The following is a 24386-nucleotide window of genomic DNA, read 5'->3' on the forward strand; positions in this document are numbered from 1 at the left end:
CTTCATTTTTGGTGAAATTACAACATTGCTGTTATTACTATATGTTGTTATTATTACTATACCTATTTCTGTGTTTGTATATTAAAACATTTTGAAGCACTGTACATCTTCGAATACAGGAATAAATAATTCAAATACACACAAATTACACACACACATTTTGGGTGAAGTGAGATATTTCCAATGGGTATTAAGACATGTTGTGATGGGGGGGGGAGAAAGGATGATAAAGAATGTATGACACAACATACAAAGCACCCTTCCATGGGTTGACACATCACATATCTGAATGACCATCTGAAAACTAGATCATATCATAGAGTTCTCTGTCCCTTATACTTATGGAGATAAAGAGAATTCAGAGGATCCTCATGGCTCTCTTGGGAGGATATGATCAAATAGATCATCACTGTGACACCACTTCAGATCTATCAGACTCTAGAGATATAGGTAGAAGCTTGTCAGAGTTGATGGTACAGTGCCATCTAGAAGCATAGTAATAATTCCTGAGTCATCCATGTTCTGGATCAAGCCCTAGCAACTGGCCAGCAGAGGGTGGGATAGGAGTATCATATAATAAGCTGCTTAGCCTAATATTGCCAAAGCATCTTCTCTTTTGTTTTAGACAGGGAGGATTTGACTCCCTTGGGAAAGCTTGCAAGAAGAGGACACTGATAGCTTCACCATAAAAAAGATGATAGATAGATAGATAGATAGATAGATAGATAGATAGATAGATAGATAGATACATAATATGTAGTGATAAGGAGTTCTTTTTTTTTTTTATAAAGGAATGTTAATATTTTCATTGTGGGATAGAAATTAGAAAATATCTCCCATTCCTAAAAGATTGCTCTATTATTCATTGTCCATCTCCTGAATGTCTGTCATTAATTCTGGAATGTGAATATATCAATTTCTTTTCATATTAATTTTCTTCAAGTTTATTTGCATATCTCCTAGTAAATTACTGCAAGAAAAAAGCAACAATTATGACTGCATCTAACTCCAAGCCTCCAAAAAATAGAACCCAAATCTTAGTTGTTTTTGTTTTTTTCATTATTTAGTAAAAGAGGATAAAATGAGATGAACTGAAGAAGCAGAAAATTCTGTCAAAAAACAAAACAAAACAATCTATACAAACATATAACATCTGGCAAATAAATAACAATAGAGAGGATTTCTAGGGTTTGTCTTTAGCAACAATGCCAGCATATCACCAGGCAAAATGAGGGCTAATATGACTACTTTGAAAAGAGATTAGATAAATTCATGAAGGATAAGGCTGTTATTAATTCTGATGGTTGCATAATTTGAGCTTCAAAAACAACTATGAATCTAAAAATTAGTTATGGGGGAACATGAGCAACAGGTACTATTATACTGTACTCATACTCTGCTTGTGCATTTCCCATAGGTTTCTGACAGCTCAGTGTGGGAAGAAAATGTAAGACTGTACAAATAGGACTTTAGAGTTTTTCAACAGAATTTTCTGATGAATGCCATAGTTTGGATTTAGATTTGCGATTTGGAATAATCTCTGTTTTGGAGAATAGTAAAAGATGGATACAACTATATTGATATGAATTGAATCTGAGCACACCATGATTTAAATTGTAATAATATATAACTCTAGCTCCAGCTCCATTCTCCAGGTTTTAGAATTCCAGGTTTTAGAAGTTGAGTGTATCAAAACAGGAGGGTGGGGAAGGTAATAGCCTTTTCACAAATTTAGCACCTTTAATTTTTGGAAGTTTATGTTAAAAAAAAAGTCAAGATTGTCCAACCTGAATGTGAAATTTTGAAATTCAAATTAAAATATTGGATAAGACATTTTACAGTTCATTTAGACATGTTGAACACTCTTGTTCATTTTGATCCTGTATGGATTGGACTGTAATTTTTCATTCACCGGCAATAGTCACATATTAAATTGTACTCCATGGTTATGCTGCTATAAATAAAAATATCATTTGTACGTGATTACATTCTTGCATTTAGCAATAAAGAATTTTTCTATACCAATGTTAACTGGACTTATAATGAATTCCCAGAATTTTCAGATGTTCTTCATTTTCAGTTAGCACAAAAATCTCTCATATATAATGAAGGATTTGTGTTGCTGTAGCATATTACATTGGTGGGGAATGCAGCTGACATCTGCCCCAGAATAAAGGCTCCTGAAACCCGTCTTAAAATTAATAGAAGATTGCACCATAAATGATGATGTTCGGCTATTAAAAAACAGACTTCCTATAATGGGAGCTTGTTCTATGAGAAAATAGGGAAAATGGAGAAATATCTCCTCAAAATATGGTCCAATTTATAGTCTTATGAATAGGATACTATTGCTTTTTTTTATTCTTTGCCAGTACATTTTTAAAACTGTTTTAACATGTTGTTAGCCATCCAGAATCCCATTCATGAGATGAGAGGCCATATCAATTAATCAATCAATCAATCAATCAATCAAATAAGTAAATAGCTATAATAATGCTAAAGTTATGTCTTGGGGACAGCCTCCATTCTTCAAGGACTTTACAAAACTTTTAAAGGCAACAACTGAGATGGAGGGAGAGTCACATTTTATCAGATATGCAATTCCAAAGAAAAGATACATAATTTTGGACCCCTGACTATTTTATGGAAAATGGGCATTTTGATGGCCATATCAATAAACACTTCATTCATTTATTTTGGCTGGTGATTAAGATCATATTCTAATGAAAGTAGTAAATCTAAAGTGTTTATACAGCCAAAATGATAGAATCATAGAATATAAGAGTTGAAAAGTACTTTGGGATAAACTAATCCAATTCCATGGAAGAATATATTACAACAGCATCCTTGGAAGATGGCCATCCAGTCTCCATTTAAGCACCTCCAGTGAAGGAGAGTCCACTACGTCCCATGGCAGTCTGTTCCACTGTTGAATAACTCTTACCATTAGATCATTTTGCCTGATGTCCACCTGAAATCTGTACTGTAATTTAAACCTATTGTTTCATGTCTTGTTTTCCTGAATAATTCTGAACAACTCTACCCCATCTTCTTTCAGATGCTTTCAGACTGCTATTGTGTCTCCCTGAAGTCTTCTCTTCTCAAGGTAAAACATACCAAACACCTACAACTTTTTTCTGTAAATCCATTGTCTTGGTTGCTTTCAGAAAAGGAGATCAGAAAAGGAGGTTTGGCATGATAAACCCATATTGGTTTGGCCTTGATAAACCCATGCTGATTCCTACCAAGCAAAGAATTCTATTCTAAATGTCACAAAGCAACCGTTTAACAATTTGTTCAAGGGGTTTCTTTGGACATGAAGCTGACCAAGTCCTCTTTCTTCTCCCTTTTAAAGATAGAAACAATGTTTGTTTTTCTCCCATCCTGTGGCACTGTGTCCATCCTCCACGTTCTTACAAACTTCATTGCATAAAGGATGTCCAGATAGCAAGCTACTTCCAGACTCTTGGATATAATTGGTTTGGCCTTACAAATTTAAATTCATTCATAGGACCCAAGTAATTCCTAACCACTTCTTTACTTATCTTAGGTGACCACACTCTCCTTATGTCAATTGTTCTGCTTAGTTTCATTTGAACACAATTCCCCTTTGGGGAGAATAGTGAAGCTATACCATGTATAAAATACCTCCCTATAGCTAGAAGGTCAAGTCTCAAATTTGTGAAGGACATACACAAGAATGTGAACATTGTAAAGGAATAGAAAGTTGTAGGGATCTTTAAAATGTTTCAAGAACATCTTCAGCTTTTATTAGGGCCTTTTGTAAAAAAACAAGTTGAAGCATTTTGATTTTTGGTATTTTTTCTTGAGAAAGGACATAAGATGCCCTATTAGTGACTCTATATTTTTTTATGGGACAAAAATGCTCCTGGAATTGTCATTGGAATTTGCAATCAGTGCTGCTGGTAATGATCAATATCTATTTAATATATGGCTCATTGAGGTCTGCCAATAAGTCAGAGGAAGACAGTCTCTGAATTCTTATGCTTTGGCTTTATGTTGCTTCTTCTGAATCAATATCTCAGTGGATTATGCACTCAACAGAATATGTCTTTGATAATAGATTTCCATTCCCTTAAGGTATTAAAATAAGGTTTTATGTACTGCAATGCCATGGTGTGTTACATAAAAAAAGTTCTACCACCTTGTTCATTAATAGTCAGCTCATGGGATACTTCAAAGTCATCCTTCCTTTCACTCAATCTATTTTCTTTCCATACTACTATTAAACTTGGCCCTTGCTCAGTGCACCCTAAACTGAGGGGTGACTAACTTCTATGATTCTTTACCAATGTTTTGTTCTGCAGATGAAGAAAGCATGTGGCATGATGCATTCCTTTTTATTTTTTTGTATACTTTTTGCATGCAGAAATACTTCTGGCCAGGCCAGAGCTCTGGGCAGCTGTTCTTATCTGAATCTAGCTCTAAAACTTAAGTTGAGTAGGCTTTAGAGCTAGATTCTAAAGGCATATGAAGCTCTAGCCTGGAATACAGTAGCAGTAGACACTGTTCTATGAATCAGACAGGCCCAGCTACTTTTATTTATGGCAAGCCAAGTAAATGAAAAGCACAACTACTGAGAGATGAAATAATTAAGAATTTTATCTATGGCATAGTGACCATTCATTCCATTCCCTCTTCTTCAATGATCAGCATAGAGATATTTGCTAGACATGAGAGGTCACAGGGGAAAAACACCCAAACTACTGCAGTGGTCTCCTTTTGGGGTTGGTGGTACAGTCTTGTAAAATGACTGTGGGAAACATGTTGGTTTGCAAAATGTTTTCCATGGAGGATATAACTAGTTACAACTCCAAAATGCTACCTAAGATTAATGAAATGTGCCATAGTGTTAACATCCCCTTCTACAGGAAGAGATCCCTAGTCCTTTTTTTTTCCTAAGCTGTTGTTCATTGTTTTCATTTTCTAAGAAAGCTCTGTATGATGATTTGGGGCTCAGAAGCATTCCTGAGAATAAAGATGTCAGAGGCTGGTGTTTTGCTTCGCAGCGTGCCAGCTTCCCATTTCTGTGTGTGTGTGTGTGTTGTGTTTAATGTAAAAAAATAAATGGGGCAGAGTCACTTGTTGAGATGGGCGGCCATACAAATTGAAAAAAGCAAGCAAGCAAACCGATTGGACATCAAGGTAGAAATCTGTGAGCTTATTAGCACCCCCATGGGCCCCAGTTCTATTGAACTAAAAACTAACAGCACATATTCTAGTAATCTCCCAGCACTGTATTTAATATAGCCATTTCAAGTCACATCATGAGTTTAGACAGTTGTTAAATGAGCAATTGTGAGACAGCTGGCAAATGACATTATGCTTGCTATTTCTATTTCAGTCATAAAGCAGCTTGAATCATAGATGTTCCTTTCAATGAACTGGACCTTATTGCTTTTTGTTGCCTGAGAGGAATCTTTCCCTGACTTCATTTACAAAACTGTGGTGATGAGCTTGTGCCACTTTTGCACTGCAGGAGTCCCTTGACAGCTTCCCACTGGCCAATTCTGGAATATATTTTTGGGGGATCGTGACAGGAGTGCACGTGAATGTTTGTCAATACATGCAAAATGCAGGACACAGAATAACAAGCCAGGAAGGATTCCTATATAGGTCAGCAAGGTGCCTGGAAGTTGAGTGAGGAAGGAAGTGTAAAAAGCTGGGTGGAGGCTAGATGTGAAGACTGAAGACCAGTGACCTGTATTCCAAGTCTTCTAAATGATAACCCCCTCAATGGTAAGTGATAGAAACAGCAACAAACAAAGCTGTATCAACATCTCCATCTTCATCAAGTGTACCAGTCATGCCCTTCCTTGGATCAGGAGGCCCTGTTCATAATTAGAAGTTAGAAGTGTATATTTTGTATAATAAACCAACTCTGTGTACATAACAAAGGAAAAACACTCAGCTTCCTGGTCTGTGGTTTGTACCATAACTTAATTGGAATCCTCTCACACACTTAGTCATCTCTCATTTAAACTGCTGCAATGCACTGCCCTTGAAGACCATCTAGAAATGTCACTAGTCCAGGATGGAGCAGTTCATGTAGTAACAGGAACTTTTACTTTTTCCCATGTACCATATCTATGAAAGAGTTGCACTGATTACCAGTTTTCTTTGGGGAGCAATTCAAGATGCTGGCTGTCACCTTTTAAGCCTTATATGGCTTAGAATCTGTATTTCTATTGGATTACCTTCTCCCACATGTCCAATAAGATCCAGAAGTGTGGGTCTCTTTGAGTCCCTTCAACATAATGTTCAGGAATCATGGGGCCTGCCCCCTTTTTTAGAACAGCATTCTTCCCACTCTATTTTTTTTTTTGGAAAGTTATTAAAACCTGACTCATCTTGAGAGCTTTGGAGCAGATCTTCCTATATGGACTTGAATGTTTCTTGTGGTGCGGTTGCTTTGTTTGGTTTATGATAGTTTCATATTGTTATTGTTGTTTTCTAATGTAATTTGTTCTGAATCTTGTTGGATTAAGTGACATATAAACTGTAAGAAATAAATCAATTCAAAACTGACCTGTGCCAGCCAGGTCCTATGGTCTGATGCTGCTGGATCTTTAGTCACTTATTTTTTTAAAAAATATATTTTATTATCAAGGGATGATAAGCCTCTCATGTATACAATTACATTTTTTTAAACCTTAAAATATAATTATTTTCTACATTAAAATGGTTCTTATTCCCATATCATTAGCCTGAGTGTCCAAAACACACCTTTAGGGCCAAGGTCTAAAATGATCTACCTATGCCACCAAAGATGTTCAGTGTTTCCACTGTTGAAAACCTGAGTGCAAAACCTGATCCATGGATTCAGTGTTTCCTTTCTCAGACCTACTTTAATTTCCTAACAAACGCAAGAGAACATATGTTTTAATGAATGGTAATTAAATTTCTTGCAATAGTAGAGATAATAATTCAGGCTTTCTGTGCTGCCACCAAATCTCATCTAAAGAAAATTTAAGTGTTCATATGGATGTCCCTGCTAATGTAAAGAAGTTGAGATTGGTTTCCTTTTGTAATTTTAACAAGTTGCAGGAATGCACAAGGAAATAGCAGGGGAAGCTTTCATGTCATGGTAATGAACATTATCAACATAATCTGCTGAACTAGATTAGATAGCTTCTACTATTTTGTCAACCTTTGAACAAGGCAAACATTGCATGTTAATATAACTAGGATAAGATTAGTGAAATTTCATAAAGAGGTTTTATCAGTTCAGTCTTGTCAATGAAATGGAAAATTTCTGGAGGAATAACAGATTACTTTATTGCACCTTTAAACTCATTGGTTTTGGTGAATTACTTTTTTTTCTTCAGTGCTAGTTTTATTTCTCTGTCAGCATATAACAAACTGTAATAGAATTCACACATCTGTTCAAGTATCATTAAAGGCCTGCCTGCTTCTTTTCTCCAGATGATCTGAATAAATGGATTTTCTTTTTAAGCAGCTGCAGAAAATGAGAATGCAGGAAAAACAGGAACTAGAGGAAATAAATATTAAGGAAAAGAAAGAGAAACCTTTCTCTCAAAAAAGATAAACAAAAAGTTAAATGTTACACATTCTCAAATCACAACAAAACCACAGGTGAGAATGTTCTGATTTTTGTTTCTTCCTTTTGAGAAGATGATCCCACTGTAATTGGCTCAGTACAACGGCTCCAAAGGTTAAGGGGAGCCCAGTTCCCTCACATATGCACAAATTGTATTTCTGCATATTATTCCATTTTCTACCTCAACAGAGGAAGTGGTTTAGAGTCCAAACTAATGGTATTACTCGTTTGTGTTTATCTACTTCTTTCTTTAAACTAAAGGTTGTTTCTGTGGACTGAGCTTATACGCTGGAATGATTGGGCAGCGATTCCTTTCAAAATGCTTTTCCATTCCAAAAACAGCCTGTATACTGTTCTTTTTCTCCAATTAGTTCTACAAGAGTCATGAGCAAAATACTGAATATCTGGCAGCTTACCAGGGTTCAATAAACAGAGCTGGTTGCTAGGCAAAAAGGTGGCTCACAGTACATTATAGATTCATTTCTTATTCCACATGTGTTTATTCTTTTGTTAAATCCATATCAGAATCATTGCTCATTCATTAGTTTCTTTATCCATTGCTTTCACTGAATCTACTTTAGAAACTATTCCCCCTCCCCCCCATGGTTGCCTTTGGCCCCCTAGGCATTTAGGGAATTGCAAGAAACTTAAATGGCCTGTTCCTGGGGCTCCTTCATGCCCTAGTATCCATAACAAACTCTGCTAATGCCAAAACGACTATATGCATACATTGACATCACCGAAATGACATGATTATGTGCTTGCATAATGACATCTGATACAAGTATCTAAGTCAAGGCATTTGCATGATGACATCATCACCCAGTTGTTGTCATTTGCCCCCTTATCCTCCCTGCAGACACTCATAATTCCATATTAATATTTTACAAAAAAATAAAGTTCCATTTCCTTTGCAATATGAGGTGACCTCAGGAAGACACTCTGTCAAAGTCTCCTCACACCTGGAGCCAGCTCTGAGATTAGATGTTTTCAGTGGCAGGGTGAGAACCTGATAAAGAAGCTGGGGCAATAAAGACCAGGTATATTTTCTTTCTTTAAATGCCTGATACTCAATTTCAAGCAAATCTACCAGTTACATACTAACTATATAGGACAGTAACTACACCATGCAAAACTATAACAGCATGGACCCAAAACAAGGAGGAAATAAGACATTGTCTGAAGATGCAGAAAAATCAATAGAACTGATTATGAACCATATGTATTTTGCCTTTGATAAAAGCCTACCTTAGGAGGAAAAATCCATTAAAAAACATGACAGTGGGGAAGACCTATTTCAAGGGGAAAACAGGAATTGTAGGTAATGTAACTGATTTTTCTGCAAATTCTAATTAAAGGCAAACTAACTTAATAATATTCCCTTTTGTCTATTCATATAGTTGTGCTTTTGGGAAAAGTCATAACAACTGCATTTTAAGTTACCACCAGGCTCAAAACTAGGAATATTTCAATTATTAATAGAAGACAATATATGTAGCTCAGTGTTGAACTGTGGAGCCCTTGGTGTTCTCTGAGCTTGGTTGCATGCTTGCAGATATTTCATTACCTGACTAGGTAACATCTTCAGTGCTGAAGATGTTACCTAGTCAGGTAACAAAACATCTGCAAGCAAGCAACCAAGCTCAGAGAACACCAAGGGCTCCACAGTTCAATTATTACTCATGGCTAAGTTCATATATCACAACCACAATAAAATCTACCGGTGTAGGCTTTCACAGCCAGTATCTGTTCGGCAGTGTTGAGCTTCAGGGTTTAGTGACTGTAGTCTAGACAGCAATTTCCTGATGTTTCACTGGCAACTGTGGCTGGCATTTTCAGAGGCAAGGTGACCTATTTGCATTTCAGTTTAGAGTACTGTATTAATTTAATTATTATGGCTTGTTGTTGTTGTTGTTTAGTCGTTAAGTCGTATCCGACTCTTCGTGACCCCATGAACCATATTGCGCCAGGCCTTCCTGTCCTTCACTGCCTTGTACACCATGTTTTATGGCTCAGTGCACTATGTTGTCTGAAAAGTTGCAGTTTATTTCTAAAAATGGCTTAGTGAAGTTTCACAGTGTCACCAGAAAAGTGCAAAATGAGTGAATGGCTGGCCTGAGGTTTATTGTTGACAAAAGATAAACTACAGCTGGTAAAGCCAGCAAAATTTATTTATTTCATTTATTTCATTTATTTATCATATTTATATAGCCACCCATCTCACACAAGGTGACTCTGGGTGGTGTACAACAATTAATACAAATAAAAATTAGGAGATCATACAGAAATCCTTCTGGTTTTATGTAAGAACCATTTATACTTGGGTCCATCTGTAATCTGAAACCAAAATCTGTATTTTGAGAAGAGTAAAGGTATTTGCAATTTTATGGGGGGGGGGGATGATGTTCCCCTTCATTGGGTATCTCAGAAGATTTTAAGCCACCAAGGCCACTTTTACGTTTTCATCACAGTACATCCCTCTACTTGCGACATGTGAGAGGACATTCTTACAAAATGAGGTCCCAGGGTGATATATACAGTATAGCATTGTATTGTGTGAAAGCTGTTGCTTCTCTTCTATTGAGTAGCTAACTTTCAGCACAATAAATTGCTAGGTAGTAAGCAAAACTATATGATAATCATATGCTATAGCACCTGCTGTTAAATAACAAATCCAGTTCAATGGTCTAGAGACAAAATCAAGATTTGTCCATTGACCCATCTCCTATTATGCACACTAAAATTATACTCTGTATTTTTTTTTATTTTGATTTTCTTAAACTGTGATATAGAGTGTAACCTTCCCCACAATACTTGTTTAATTGCATAGAATACATAATTTACAACAGTGAAGAACAACTAGTAATTGTAGTCATCGTCAGGAGAATAATCAAAGGCTAAAGAAAATGAGATAGTAAAGCAACCAGCATATAAGAATATAAAAAGAATTGCTGCTGAATTATATCAAACTGTGAGTCCAGTGTTCTGTTTCCATAGCAGCCAACCCAATGCCTCTAAGCAGTGCCCTAACAGGACAGGAACACAACTAGACCTCTCCATACATCTTCAGCAGCTGCTTGCACAACATACTAATTCGTGATTAATGAGATAAAATTATGATGGGGGAATAAAATTTATCTCCCCATCAATAAAATAAAATAAATAAAATAAAATAAAATAACTATAGTAGCTAGTTTTACATAATATGTCAGTAGATTATAGGATTTTCTGTTTTGTTATAGTTGGAGGTTATTTAATTTCATTACTATTTTTCTCTTAATTTATGCTTAATGTGTATGTTTTATAATTTGTTTACCATGACTTAATAATGCCAGGAATTTCAGCAGATTATGATGGTATACTAGATGAATGAATGATTAAAAAAAGTAATGAGTCCCAAACTAGCCAAATATGTTTTAGTTTAGCTTCCTGTCTGCCATTTCTATCTAAGCATCATGAATAATAGCCATTGATGATAATATACTCTGTCCTTTAGCTTTCATCCCACTCATATTCTGATGGAATAGAAATTCTGGACTTGAGGTATCTCTTTGGTGATTCTATTTTAAATCACTACTTATATATAATGCTAAAATATATTCCTGCATATAAAGAAATTATGAATAGGTTTCTTTTGAGATGTCCAGTTTTTCTATTAGGGGTCTATGGTATATGAGCAAAATAAAGTTGATTCAAAAGTAAAATAAAAATTTGGAGCCCAGAGACTGTGAATTAATTGCCATATAAACTTTGTCTCCCATACTGACCTCAGCTCACTACGTAATGGTTTACGCCCAGTCATTATGAACATGTTAATACTTTTTGGTGGCATTTTGAACTGGCGAACATTAAGGTAAAACAAAGAGATACAGTAGGAGACTTCCATCTGAGTGGCCCTTCCCACTGAAACAAGGTTGGTGGCCACTAGGACATTGTCTTTTTTTAGCTATTCATACCCTAATAAATTCCTTACAACCCAAAGTTATCTTGTCGCCAGTGCTTATAATATTTAACATAATATGAATAACTAGCTTTTTCTCATTGCATTTAATAGTTTGGTATAATGAACTTCTCTTTCTGTTTTGAAACACTTTTTAACGTAGTTTTTTAATTTCTGTAACTTTTCATTTATATCAATTACTCTGTGTCATAACATCAAAATTTCAATTAAAAAGTTCATTAATAAAAGTCCCCTTGCATTTCTAAGATGATATGCCTAAGAACCTAGCTATATCTACCTACAATGTGTGGCACAGATCCTATTTAGAATCAAGAGTCCAGCATAGGCACTGTCATAAAAATGGGCATGACCAGTCACAAAATCATCACTTATCAAATATTTTAATTAGAAGTTGTTGAAACAAAAGAAAGAGGCAAGGAATTTTATTAGTGCCTAGTAACTTAACTCTGTTCTAGCAAATATTATGAATTCCCATAATTTATTCAGAGAGTGATTCAATACTAAATAAAAGTCTCCCGCTATTCTTAACTGTTGCTATTTTGATCTGTTGCAAAACCTTAATACAGGCACACACTGCCCTTGAACATTCTGGCTATTACTGGTTTGGATGTATAAAGAATTGATGGTATTAGAAATAGGTCTAGTAGAAGACATCAAATGGAACAGATTAAACAAGCAAACATCACAGAATTCATCAGACTAGTTTTAAGCACAACAGTCCAGCAATTACTGGATTTTTAGTTATCTTTAATATAGGCCTCCACAATTTGCCATTTATTTACCTCCAAATGTAGCAGGGCTAGACTAACAGACCCAAAATATTACCCCACAAAAGCCAAAGCGTAAAGGCTCAACCCCCCTTTTCTTCAGCACAGTGAATGCCTATGTTAACCCATAGAGCAATTAAACAAATCAAATGCATAATCAAATGGAGATTGCCAGCATAGGATCTGAGTGTTTAGTTTCCGGAATGCAATTAGCAGAAAGGATGCACAATTATGAATTTGTTGATCTCTTGGTTTCAGGAAACATTTGAAAAATTACAAATGAAGAAATAAACCTCCAGATCCAGTAACAGTTAAATATGGTTTCCTGGGATTGGACAATATACTTCTCTGATGAATGAATGGGTTTAACATGAATCAATCATGGGTCAAACATGAATGGGTTTAACCATAGTGCAAATCCCACTGAAATGAATTGTGCAAAAATATCTTCATCAATGTGGTTGATAATATCTGCTTACTTGGGAAGACAGGATAATATGTTACTATCCACTGCTTCAGGAACCCAGTCAATTTTGTATTTTTAGCACCTTCATGTATTTTTAAACTCCCTCAATCATACAATACACCTTGCCTCCTATTATATTATCCATTTCCTACATTAGTAGCTCTCAAAATGCTCTATACATACTTTGTCTCCTCCTTCTAGGCTCAAGGGGAATGAGAAATGTCTTCTGCTTTGAGTTTACATCCAGCATAACATTATTTAATTTCCTGGATTATGTGTTTCACTTATGACATTCCATAAATTACTCAAAACCTAGTTTTTCTCCCAGGCCTTGGCTTAAGGTGGTTGTGTAACCCCTTCTTGTTAATTTAGTTTTGCTTAATTTAAGCTGAGGTATGTCTGTTCTTCTGGTCGGCCATGTTCTTCTTTTTATATTTGTAAATAAATATTTACAAATATAAAAATTAAGCATTTTTTTTTAAATTTGTAACCTGCCTGACTCCTCAATGATTCTGGCTTCCCAGAGTCATTGAGGAGCTGGGTGGACTCAAATTTTGAATAAAACAAACAAACAAAATGGTGATGTTGGGACAGCCTTTCCATAACCAACGCAGGAAAGGTGGGTACCCTTACTTTCTTCATTTTTGTCTGAATAGAATTCAAGTTTCTAATTCTGATTCAGAAAATTATGAATTTTTCAGATCTAATAATGAAAGAAAGGCATAGCTTTCATTACACTGAGAAAACCTTAGGACCTAGTGTAGTCTCAGGTACCTAAATGTTCTTCCATACGAATCTCCTGCACATCTCCAGCATGAATATTTAAGCATATGACTCCACCTATGCTTTGAATATGAGATCAAGATTGTATTCTAGCCTTCTCTTTAAGGTACTATCTTTGCATGTCTTTTTGTTTGTTTGTTTTGTTTTGTTTCCCAGAACTAAACCAAAATAACCACTTCACACTTCCAACAAACCATTTGCCCTCTGCAAAAAGTAAGGAGGAGATACTGGTTGATGGAATGGCGAGATTAAATTCTAAGGCTTATACTCTTCCATCTGCAAAATTAATATTTCATAGAAAGGTGTTACATAACATCTTGTGGTCCTGCAAGGGTTTTTGTTTTCTTCAATTAAAGGAGAGAAAAGAAAGTACTTGGCCATATCAATTTATGAGTTATGGAGGATACTAAGACAATAAAGAGCATTTTATCTATATTGTGAGGGTGAGGATTGGTTGGAAATTCTCCAAGTTAAAATGTTAACACAGCTGAAGGGCTTTAGATTGTTTTTATTTTATATTATGTATTTTATAGCTTTTATCTATTTTATTATAAGCTGCCCAGAATCACTTATGTTAGATGGGTGGCTATATAAATCAAATAAATAAACAAACTCAGTGTAGCTATCAAAAGATGCTTGACCTTTTATATCTACTATGAACTATAAAGCAAGCCTAGCAACTGTATTAACAGCCATTAATGAAAGTTTGAATTCCTTGTGAAACCTAAGACAGAACATCAAAACAGCAAAATCTAAAAGATTACACATGTTCTCCCTCCTTTTCAAGATCTGCTTGGAAGTCTGGTAAAGGACATTTCCCTACTGAGACAATGCCCATTGCCTTCTTATATGGGACACCACAGAAATTTAGTTAAAATGCAGTAATTGGGATGTTCCGTGGTATTCATATTGCAGAGTAAGGAAATCACAATTGAGTCAAATTCTCTGCTGGAGCAATTTTACCAAACAATGAATGAAATAATCAAATAGTTAGGCTTCCCTGAATCTGGCATCAGAAAACAGCTAGTTTAAGGTAGTATAGCTTAATACCATTTATATGACTTTGTCTTGACTTTTGAACCTGTGATTTGGGTAAAAAACATAGTGTGTGAATCTCTTAAAGTAATTATAGAGTGATTCTACATATCTGCAGAAAACCTTGCATATGAGGCTTCTTAACATTTGAACAAGATGGATAATATTCAGGATGAAAGAAAAGTTTCTGAGAAAACTTTTGCAATTTATTCCAGGCTCCTGAAAAAAGCCTGATACAGTGGAACCTTGGGTTACGAATTTAATTCGTTCCGTGACTCTGGTCGGACCCTGAATTGGTCGCAACCCGAAGGAAATTTCCCCATAAGGTTCAGTGTAATTACCGTTAATCCGTTCTAGTGTGGAGGACAGGGAGGTGGCTATTGCTTGGAGGGAGAGTTCCCCTCCCTACGACCACGTGTCAGGGGCAGAAAATGGCCATGGACCATGTGTCAGGGGCGGGAAAATGGCCGCGGACCACGTGTCAGGGGCAGAAAAATGGCCGCGGACCACGTGTCAGGGGCAGAAAATGGCCGCGGACCGTGTCACGGGAGGGAAAATGGCCGCGTATCCTGTTCGTACCCCGAGGCAGAGTTCGCAAACCGAGGTAAATTTTTGCGGCCGGAGCTGGTCATAACCCGAAAAATTCATTAACAGAGGCGTTCGTAACCCGAGGTTCCACTGTACTGTATTTTCAATTAAATAATTTCAATTGATTAGGTATGCATATATCAAAAATAAACATGGCAATGAGCTGATATGGTGGCATCTTCAGATCAAGATATGGCAGAGATATCAAGGCTTGACTAGCTGAAGGTAATCAGATGTGGTCAAGTGGGGAATCATCTTGGGCTTATCTACTGGAGGATGATCTCCAAATCCATTAGACCAAAGTAAAGATCTGCAGCTTATATAAAAACTGATCCTGTAATAAAAGGATTGGTTTCTCAGATTTCCCTCTTTTTCCTCCCACAGATGAATCCTTTGAACCAAGTCCCAAGAAAAGGATTGAGTTTTTGGTAACATAGAATTTCTATATTATCACCTGATGTTGGATATTCCTTTGATGTGTGCAATTCTAATTACAATGGATTTTTGACCAACTGATGCTTAAAAGTAGCATTTGGAACATTAGAGGGTATATAATGTGTGAAGTTTGCTATTTAATGTTTCTTTTCCTTTGAGCATTAGCCATACAGAGTACACATAAATCCATTTTTACACTGGAAACTTGAGTGGAGGACAGATACTCAGTAGAGGATTCCTGCAGCAATGCCAGATAGTGACTTCATTAGGGAACACTTAAAAAAAACACACACAAACTTTAAATACCATTCTCCATTTGATATCTGTCCAGATGGGTATAGATCCCATTATCCTGGACCAAAATGGCTAATGGATAATACCTAAACTTCTTCAGACCTAGGAAAAAATGATACTGAGAAGATTGTAAATCTGAAATAAATTAAATTAATTATATGTATATGTACTGTATATGTAAAAAAAAAAAAAAAATCCCCTGTCACCCCAATGGGTAGTATGTGTCTTCCTCAATCTTGGGTCCTCTACCAGAGGCCTGGGAGTTTGAGGGTTCTGCGCAGTATCTTAGCTGTTCCTAGCACTACACTCTTCCGGACAAAGAGCTCCAATGTTATACTGGGATCTGTTGGAACCACTCTCCCAGCTTAGGAGTCATAGCCCCGAGTGCTCCTACCACCACTGGGACCACTTTGGCTTTTACTTTCTACATCCTCTCTAGTTCTTCCTTCAGGCCCTGGTACTTCTTCAGCTTCTCATACTCCTGCTTCCTGATGTTGCTGTCACTTGGCACTGCTACATCTATCACCACTGCTGTCTTCTGGTCCTTGTCTACTACCACAATGTCTGGTTGATTGGCCAGTACCTGCCTGTCTGTCTGGATCTGGAAGTCCCACAGGATCTTAGCCTGTTATTCTCCACAACCTTCTATGGAATCTCCCATCTGGACTTGGGAGGGTCTATCCCATACACTGTGCAGATGTTCTTGTACACAATGTCAGCTACTTGGTTGTGCCATTCAGTATATACTGTTCCTGCCTGCAACCCTGCCACTATGTGTTGGACTGTCTCTGAGGCCTCTCTGCACAATCTGTATGCAGTTCTTGTGATTATCTGGCTGAGGGGATTCAAGCCTATGCAGAACAGCAGCGGGAACAGTGCATCACCTTGGTATATGCCGCACTTTGATGGCCACTTGTGCAAGCTGTCTTGAGTTGACTTCCAGTGTGGTCTTCCATGATCCCATTGAGTTCTTGGGAAGGTCCTTAGTGTCCTATTGACTTTGTATAGTGCCAGGCATTCACAGATCCATGTGTGTGGCATTGAGTTGTAGGCTTTCCTGTAGTCAATCCAGGCTATGCTCAGATTGGTCTGCCTAGACCTTGAGTCTCAGGCAACTGCTCTATGAGCAACTGGTGTTTTGAGCCTCTGGTGTTGTTCCCAATGCCCTTCTGAGCTGTGCTCATGTACTGGTCCATAAGGTCTTGTAGCTTGATGGGTATGATGCCTGATAGGACTCTCCATGTTGTGGGGAGGCAGGTTATTGGCTGGTAGCTGGACAGTGCTGTTCCCTTGTGAGGGTCTTTCATGATCAGCACTGTCCTTCCTTGTGTTAGCCAGTCTGGGTGGGAGCCTGCTGCTAGCAGTTGGTTCATCTGTGCTGCTAGGCATTCATGCACTGCTGTTAGTTTCTTTAGCCAGTAGGTGTGGATCATGTCCAGGCCAGGTACTGTCCAGCTTTTCATGTTCTTGACCCACTGTTGGATGTCTGCTACTGTGATGGTAACTGGTTCCTGTTCTGGGAGATTGCTGTGGTCTGCTTTCAGGTCCTGCAGCCACTTTGCACTGGTGTTATGTGTCTTCTCTTTCTCCCATATGTTCTTCTAATACTGTTCTGCTTCTGCTGCTGGTGGCTCTGCTGTTACTCTGTGGTTGCACTGCAGTTGGGAGTACACTTTGGATGGTTCTTTGGAGAACAGGGCATTTATCTTTTTGGCCTCTGCTTCTCTAGTGTATCTCCTTAGCCTGGCAGCCAGTGCTTTGTTTAGCAGTCTCTAGGGTTCTGATGGAGTCAGGCCCATGTATTTTTTCAGTAGCCGAGTCCTATCCTTAATCTCCACACTCTTTTGTAGTTCCACCAGCTCACTAACTTCTCTCCAAGTTGCCTTGATCTTAGCCTCCAACCTCATTTTCCAGGGTGGGTATGTACTGCTGTTCTTCTTGATCGTGTAGCCAAGCATTTCCAGGAATACAGCAGCTGTAGCATATACCAGTTCATTGGTTTGAGTTGTGGTGGTAGTAGAGATTGTCATGAGGGCTCTATTGGCATCTTCTAGCGTAGTATCTGATGGTTATTCTCCACTGAGCCTTGGTAATCGGACTTGAGGGTTGACTGTAGCTAGTTTATCCATGATCTTATGCCTCATATCAGCTGCTGTGCTCTGTAATGGAGGGGGTGGCAGTGACATTCCAGCTTCAGGTGTTGGCTGCACATCCAGTTGTTCTTCCAGGCCTCCTTGAGTCCAGGTTGTAATGTGGCGTTGGTCTTTCTCAAGTAGTGAGAGCAGCTTACTCTTCACTATGTTGAAGCTCTAGGGAACTAGCTGTTTCTCATTTAGTGTGGATGTAGGTCTTCTGTCCATCCATAGTTCCCTCATATGGTTCATATGTCCCCCCTCATTAGATCTACTGTTGTAGTAGCATTCCATCAATTTCAGGTTCTCTTGTCTCATCCATGTATGGTTTGTTCCAGTAGCCCATTTATCATCAGATTGTCCTGGTTCTTCAACATCTGACATGGACCTTGTTAATCCAGGCATGTCTGAGCCAGCATGACTCTCTTAGTTCATGTCACTCTCATATTTGAGGTAGGCAGGCAAAGCATTAGGGGGTCTTTGCCCAAGGACCCCTACTGGTAAGGAAGGTACCAGCTGGGATTTGAACCCCGGTCTCCCACATCAAAGGCGGTGCTCTAACCACTATGCTATCCAGCTGTATACGTATGTATGTATGTGTGTGTATGTATGTTTGTGTTTGTATTATATATATTATGTATAATATAATGAATTCAGTCAGCAACTATCAAACAATAGGAAAATGCATGGATACCCAGTATATGTCCAGTGAAGACCATTTTCTTTCCAATTTTTGGGCAAAACAATGTGGTTTGAATTGCCAGGTTATAAACCTGTGAAACTAGGATTTTCTCAGTTTGCCCCCTGTGATGACAAACTGACAGTCCTAGTTTGCTCCACACATATTCCTGCTGGTCAACATTCCTTCCCAGCCTCTGAGACTCTCTCAAGCTACCCATCATTAGAGTTAGGCTGGGCAGGTTCCCCATCATTCACCAGATCTGTCAAAATGCTCCTATAAGATGTAGTAACTGTCAGTGGTGAGCAAGGGAAAGCAAATTGCCACATGATAACCTATCGAAGCAAAAGTTAGAAATTCATTAAAAACAGAAGCCTATCATCAATAAGAAACACTCCCCATTCTTACTTTGCCACAAAAGGTGGCTAATTAAACCCAATGTATTAACCACAATGGAGCAGAGGAAACTGATAAAGTTGGGGGTGCTGGTTTTATGTGTAATCATTCTCCTCCTTCCTTCAGCTTAGCTCATACACCTAGTCTATGTGAATCCTGTCTTCTTTTAAAGAAAATGTGGGGGTGGCATAAGTTAATTCAGAAGTTATTTATATTATACGTTAATTCCTGCTGTAATTTTTTAAAATGTTTATTTTGCATCCCATTATTTCTACAAATAGCTGAATTACATTGCCTTATAAGTTTTAACCCCTTGACAGACAAAGTAGACTGAGACTGAATTCATGTAGGCCATAATGCAGTTATGGTATTTCTTTTGATAGGTTGCAGGAAAACAGATCTTGTAGGTCATGTTTTATGGATTATTGTTACATAAGAACTTACCTTATTATTTGTTTGACTACCATGGAATTAAACAAACTGTGTCTTAGTATGCTTGACAGTGATTAGTCCAAGATCACCTAACAGGCATGAGATCTGAATTGTGGTCCCCCAAGCTATGCACTATACACTGTGCACTACACAACACTAGCTACATACAAAACTTGAAACTATAGCACTTTGTTTAATATACATTTGGTTAAAGCAATGAGACAAGTGGAAGAATTAAAAAAAAAAACATGATAGAACAAAATATAGGGAATGTTGAACAAAACATACACCCATAGGGAATGAACAAGAAATATACAGATAAATAAGTAAAAACCTAAGTTGCTTTGAAATGTTAACAGCAAACTTCAAAAGTAAAAATATTCTGTCTGAAGTGCATTCTTTTTGCAGATGAAATAATCTAAAGCAGATTTATGCAACCAATTACCAGTTTCAGAGGTAGATAAGCTTTATTCTCTCTCAATATTTTCCATGCAATTGTTTAATATTCCAGAAAAGAGTAATAACCCATTCAAATAACCAATTCATCTCTATTGTTTATCAAGCTATAATTGAGGTTCGGTAAATACAAATTCCAAAACACTCTTCTAAAGTTCCCCTTGCTGCATTTTATTGCTTAAAACACCTGTGATTATGTGTCACTAGCTCTTCCTAGCTAGTTCATCACAATGAGTTTTTTGACAATGGCATCAATTACTCAGAGGAGTGGTGGCCTTTACTGGATGTATTCAGGTAGAAGCTTAACAACTATCAGTTGGGGATGGCTTAATCTGGAGTTTTATACTGAGTGGGAGTTGAATTTGGTGGCCTAAATTGCCCTTCCAATTTTATGATTCTGTTCAGATATTATGCCTGAACTGGATCCAGTGAGTAACATGAGTAAAAAGTGGCTTCATTCACATACCAAACTAAACCATAAACATTGCTTTATGAAGCACAACAGAGTTCACAAACTTGCAATAATTCAAATCTAAACAAACGAAATTACAATTTAGAATGATGTATGAACCCAGTCAATAACTTCCATACTGAATACATAAAATATAATGGTGGAACTGGAGTTTCCCTTTTGATTGATACTGTGTTTTAATAACATCCAGATGGAAGAACCATGATAGAGCAGTCAATGACATGATTTATTCCCCTTCTCTCAGGAAAAAAACAACAACACTTAATTGAGAAGGAATTATATTATTCACTGTTCTTTCATCTAAATGTTCTTAACAAAGGATTTTGTGTGGCCATTTCATGTGGCTTTCAAATAGCATTCTTTAGTAAGACAGAAAAGATGTACACAAGGTTACCAGGTTTAGTCATTCAATGCAGCAATCACTACTGATATTAAGGACACAATATTGGTTAGGTTTGTCATACCTTTCCACAAGTGCAACCAAAGCCTAATTTTATGCCCAGTGAGTAAAGACTGTTCTATGCAAGTTAGTTTTTCCAATTTAGAGATTCCTTTGCAAGCCAACCTCTGTTGTCTGCATCCAACTAAAAGGTAAATGCATGCACATATATATATATATATATACTCATACACACACACACGCACATACACGCACACACACTTACATAGACTCAGGGTACAGATCAAAATAAAGAATAAATGGTGAATGGTATTAAATACAACTATATTTCTTTTCTTTTCTTTTTCCTTTTCTCGTTCATGTTTCTTTTGCTTAGTATTTCTTACTCATTTTCTGTGCTTTGATTATGTGCCATCATGTCATTTTTGACTCCGAGCGAGCACATAGATAGGTTTTCTCCATGACAATCTATCCATAACCTGTACTTTCAGGTGATGCATTGGATGATCCTAACTACTATTTTGCTAGCAGATGAAATTAAGGATATTGTATGATAGTTTGCACCCTCTGCTAAGTCTCCTTTTTTTGGTATTGGAATGTAGATTGAACTCTTCCAATCAGTTGGCCACTGTGTCATATGTTGCTGGGATATGTGATGGAATGTATCTATGAGCGGGGAGGTGATGTGATGGAATGCAGTAGAGAGCCAGGTTCTCAGGAAGGGGGGAGCACATTCCAGGAGGAGAGAGGCCGGGGGGGAGGGGGGAGACAAGAGGCAACACAATCCAGAGCAGGAGCGTGGAAAGAGGAAGAGACTTAGAATAGCCACTCCCTAGAATCCTCCAGGGTATATTCATTAGGTTAGCATAGTACAGATTTAAATTCTGTCTATATGGTGTAAGCAGTAAAAGAACTGAACTTGGTTGGATTATTTCCTTGTTGTTCTTGGGCTGGGCCTGGCACATACCTTGGTTAGAAACGTGACTGATTCTTCTTCTATTGCCATATTTCTGTGGTTATTCCATCAGTTCCTATAGCCTTCTGACTTGCTAATGACTGGAGTGCTGATCTAACTTCATCTTCTATACTAAAGATTCTTGTAAGTAGGGAATATCTTCTAAGGTATCTTGGATGTTGACATCCCTACTGTACAATGTTTCAGTATACTCTTTCCACCTTCCTTTGATCTCTTTTGAATTGGCTACTATCTGTCCACTGGCATCCTTTAGCAAACCAATTTGTTGTTGGAACCTACTTCTAAGTTCAGAGATCTTTTTTAAAAAGAAATTTATTAAAGATTATAATTGCAATAAAAGAAACGAATACAAACTAAAAGAAAGAAAAAAGAATAGAAAGAAAGAGTACCCATTGTTCAAATAAAATTTACTTCCCAATTAAAGGGCTTCTGATGCTACCAATCAAAATACACTGGGTAGTTATTCCATCTCTTCTTCCTTTACTGACATTTTTAATGGAGGGAGGACGAGGGAATGGTAGGAAAACATGGGGACATCCATAGCAAGATTTCATCAAACTAACAAAAAGTTATTTGATTTGATGCACTCATCCTTCAAAACCTTCAGAAAAAAAAGGGGCAGAAACTCTAATATTTATAAGATTTTGCTTGATCTATCTTCAGGTACTTTAGAAATGAAGAAATGTAGACCTGGTCTTGGGAAATGGGAAGGAATAAGCATATGATTAAGGGGGGAGCTTCAGAAATGATTAGTCAGTCCTGAGAAAAAAGAATAGTGTGAGAAAGAAACTCAAAATAGCCCTGCCTTGATTTTGTTTGGTGTATGATGGAGTAGACATTCTGCCAGGCTTTTGGGATTCTGTTATTCTACCCTACAATAATAAACTTAACATTCCTTGAATCCCTGTTCTGCCTGTTTCCTGACCTTGCCTACTTCAAATCAAGATACTTATCTCAAGATGACATCAATCTTGAAAGCCTCACTACTTTCACATCAGAGAAACATCACACCTTGCCTCATAGATTGAGAATATGGCAACAGATTCTGGAGACACCTTGCTGTCTGCATCAACAGCAGATGGATAGGTAAATAACAAATTTGTACAATGCCATGATATAGCTAGCACAGTGATTGGGTCAAGGCTTACCTTAGCCACAAATTACTACACAGCCAGTATTGTTCTGTTCTCCTGGAACTCCACATGAAAGTGGGGGAGCATTCAAGATCAATTCCTGATTTTCATGATACAGTGTGAATTGTTTATGATGGTCTGACTAACAGAATTTCCTACAGATCAGACTAAGATCACCTTTGTTCTTAGTCTGCTGAAAGAAACACCAGCCAGATGGACTATGCTGCTCATTGAGAGCAATGATCCATTACTGAATAATTACCAGAATTTCATGCTATGATTTAGAGTTGCTTTTGATGAATCAATCAGGAGAGCAATACCAAATTGAGAGATTTGCAAGCTGAAGCAAGGAAATTAGTGAGTTTATGAGTACATTCCTGATTTCTAATTGTATGCTAGAGATGTACACAGGAATGATCTTGCCCAGATTGACCAGGTTTGTTGAGGACTTTCTAATGAATTGAGGGATGAATCAGTAAGATAAGGGACATGATGGAATTTGGAAGAGCTGTTTCAGCATTGCATGTTAATCAATGGGTGATTGTAGGAGTTGAGGCAGGGAAGAAATAATAAGGGGAGTAATTTTGTCATCTATACTACCCCTCTCTATGACCTCCTCAGACACCAGCACTATTGAACCCATGCAAATAGGAGTGATGAGTTTGGTGTCTGCAGCAGAGAACAAAGAAAGAAAAATTTGGGACATTTTCATGGGCAAAAAAACAAAAACAAAAAAACAAAAAAAACAAAAAAACAAAAAAAAACCCTTTAAATCAATATCAGTTAAAATTAGAGAAAAATCACTGAAGTTGATATACTGGTAGTACTTAATATCTAGGAGGTTGAAGTTAATAAAACCAGGAAAAAGCACTAAATGTTGCTGAGAATGTAACAGAACTGGAATGTATTTACATACTTGCTGGTTTTCTGTGAAAATTCAAAAGTTTGGGAGAAAAGTTTTCACTAAAATAAGTGTCAGCCCTATAAGTTAGGCCAGGTCAGAAAACAGACTCCACAAGAAATACTGGCTCTCTATTTATACAGGCTACAATAACAGAATCTTGAAAGGCTGAAAGTATTTTCTTTTCACTTCCTCTTATACCAAAGAGAGTCAAGGCAGGGCCAATTTAAATTTCTTTCTAATGCCTTCTTCCTTTCCCAGGCTTAATTAATGTTTTTCTGAATGCCATTACATTAGTTCTCTAAAATCATCTCTGTGGTTCTGTATAATAGGGAAAATATTACACTATACCTAGGTTAGCCTTCTTACCAGCATTTGAAGAAGTTAGTGAAAAATGGCTGCATAAAGAATTTATCTTTTTTTGTTAGTGCCTGTTGGACAACTTGTAACTTGTATATGGAAATCAGGGAATAATCTTTCCTTTCCATATCAGTTTGG

At 37.2% G+C, this 24386-nt stretch overlaps 1 protein-coding gene across 15 annotated transcripts in view; it reads right to left on the bottom strand.

Moving 5' to 3' along the window:
- Positions 1–24386, bottom strand: part of NRXN1 (neurexin 1) — a 986667-nt gene that overhangs the window by 636205 nt on the left and 326076 nt on the right. The window lies entirely within an intron of this gene.

The sequence above is a fragment of the Python bivittatus genome, unplaced genomic scaffold (assembly GCF_059951505.1).
Source record: "Python bivittatus isolate LINGU-HERP-01145 unplaced genomic scaffold, Pbiv_v1 ctg000020_np1212, whole genome shotgun sequence".
Lineage (NCBI taxonomy): Eukaryota > Metazoa > Chordata > Lepidosauria > Squamata > Pythonidae > Python > Python bivittatus.